This window comes from Pinus tabuliformis, chromosome Q, assembly GCF_031772625.1.
Source record: "Pinus tabuliformis cultivar Carrire ecotype Pingquan chromosome Q, CPIR1, whole genome shotgun sequence".
Classification (NCBI taxonomy): Eukaryota; Viridiplantae; Streptophyta; class Pinopsida; order Pinales; family Pinaceae; genus Pinus; species Pinus tabuliformis.
Window position 1 is genome coordinate 19,750,231 of NC_142296.1, and position 2,665 is coordinate 19,752,895.

Sequence of the window (2,665 nt, forward strand, 5' to 3'; positions counted from 1 at the left end):
AATGACGCTTTTAGGGAAAATGGAGAGATCGAAAAAGTCCCACATGAGGTAATTTATATGTTTGTAAAATACTCTTCAAGATCTTCGAAACAAGGTATTATGATAGCCAAACAAAGATCGTATGCCAAAGTTACGAACCCGGGAAATTGATGTACCAATCTACCCAAACGGGGCCCACAGTTTTGGTGCTTCATCTCCTAGGGTTAGGTTTTTGGATGTATAATGCTTTCCGTTGTTTCTTAATAATAAATAGGCCTTGGAGCCTCATTGTAACATAGTTCAGACGCATGTAGCCGCCACATCTCTTCTCAGAGATAAGCTACCATCGCCCGAGCTAGTCTTATTTCCATTCTGTTTGTAAGTGTATTTCAGTGTTTGATATTAATGAAATGAAGTGTTATTTCTGCTACACCTTTGTATTTATGGTTATATTTGTAATTTTTTGCATTCGTGTTTAAATTCAGATCAGTGGTATCAAAGCGGTTTGCTCTTTCTCTGTTTTTCTTTGCATGTCCCCAACGAGGTCGGGATATAAGGAGTTAGGGCTTGAACTAGTTGAACCTTTGTAGGACCAGCCTCGCAAATCTCGACAGCCTCCCATGGGGGAAGAAAAGAAAGACGAGGGGCAGGAGGTCCTTTCAAAATCTTGCTTGAAGAAGCCCTCGAGCGACAGAGGAACGCGATGATGGACAACTTTGCCCAGATCCTTCAACGGCTACCCAAGGGCGATGCATCTACTTCCAGCAGCTACTCTGGAAGCGCCACACCCTTTAAGGTACAAGTTAACTTTGGCATTCCCATATTTAAGGGTCAGATAGATGCGAATGCCATAGATAAATGGTTAAATCTGTTAGAAGGATTTTTTTGCTCATGATTTTTCAAGCCGGGAAAATATTACTTTTGTTCTTCTCAAAGTCGCCCCACGTCAAGCACTAATGGGAAACCCACTGTGAGCAGAAGGATGAAAGCATGCCCTCACTATTTTCGGTCGCACCCACTTGGGATTTTTTCCAGGACGCCATCAATGAGCAGTACTACCGTGTCGGGAGATATGAGGATAAATACATAAATTGGACCACACTACTGTGACAAGGAAGTGACCAAGACATGTCAGAGTTTAATAATGTTTTTTGTACCCTTCGCACAAAGTTCAGTATCAAGGATTCTGAGAAAAATTTGGTATTCAAGTACTACAACTGCCTACACAGGTACATCCAAAACGAGGTGGAGTTCCCGGACATCTCCTCGCTTGGCACAACGTATCGATACTTTGTCAAGATCGAGCAGAAGCTTAAATAGAAAAGCCGAGACTTTGGATATGAAAATATGAAGCAAGGGAAAGACACCCCCAAACTGCAGAGCAATGGGTAAGGCAAGGTGGGGCGACCCAGAGAACTCACCGAAGCCACAAGCAAAGAACAACACCACGAAGACAAAGAAGGACATGGGAAAGTGGCGTGATTTCCATAAGAGATCCACTCACAAGTCAAGTGAGTGTCGGGCCAAGCAGTCACTGGTGGCCGAGTTGAAGGCTTCTAAGTTTGACGCATGTTCTGACTCTGAGTCAGAACCTAAAAAGGGGAATGACAAAGGGAAGCAGATCATTGACGCAAAGCCCAACACCACTATGGCCACCACCAAGATCCAAAATATTGAGCTGGAAGATCTAGAAGAGGGGGAGCACCTATTCCACTCACAGAAGTGGGTGAAGGGTTCTCTGCTACAATTCATTGTCGATAGCGAGAACCAAAAGAACCTCATTTCAGCAGAGGTCATGAAGTGACTAGGCCTACCGACTACAATACATCCATAGCCGTATACCATCAGTGGCTTCACCAAGGATGAGATCTTCGAGTAAGCCAACAATGTCACCTTCCCTACAACATCAAGCCCTTCACGAATGAGGTACTGTGTGATGTTGCTCCTCTTGAAGTTTGTGATGTATTATTAGGACAACCATACTTATGGAAGAGACATGTTGTATATGAGTCTAGACCTCGCTCTGTTATTATTTCTTTGGGTACCAAGTTATACAGGATGTCGGAGGTAGCCCCACCTACTGTCGTCTCTTTGATCTCTGCTAAGCAATGCAGTAAGGTCATCTCCTAGACTGGAAAATTTGTTTTCTTTCTGATGCAATCTGAAAGTAAGGGCAAGGTAGTATCCACATCCATGGCCCCTGGGAAGGGTTCCTCCAAGCAGCAAACGTAGGTGGTACAGTCATGGAAGAATACAGTGACATCTTCTCCTCACCCATAGGGGTACCCTTGCATTGTGAGGTCAAGCATTCAATCGATCTAACTCCTGGAGGACCTCTACCCAACGAGCCGATATATCATTGTTCCATTCTGGAAAATGAAGAGATTAAGTGGCAAATCCAGGAGTTGTTGCAGAAAGGTCACATCCAACAAACTTCCTCGCCTTGTGGGAGCCCGATTGTACTTGTACAGAAGAAGGATGGGACCTGGAGGCTCTGCATTGATTCTCGGGAACTAAACAAAATCATTGTCAAGAATAGGCATCCAATCTCATAGATTGATGACCTTTTGGACTAACTCAAAGGAGCCAAGTATTTCAACAAGATCGATCTGAAGTCTCGTTATCACCAGGTTCCAATAGAGCCCACATATGTATGGAAGACCGCCTTTAAATCCAACGAAGGCCT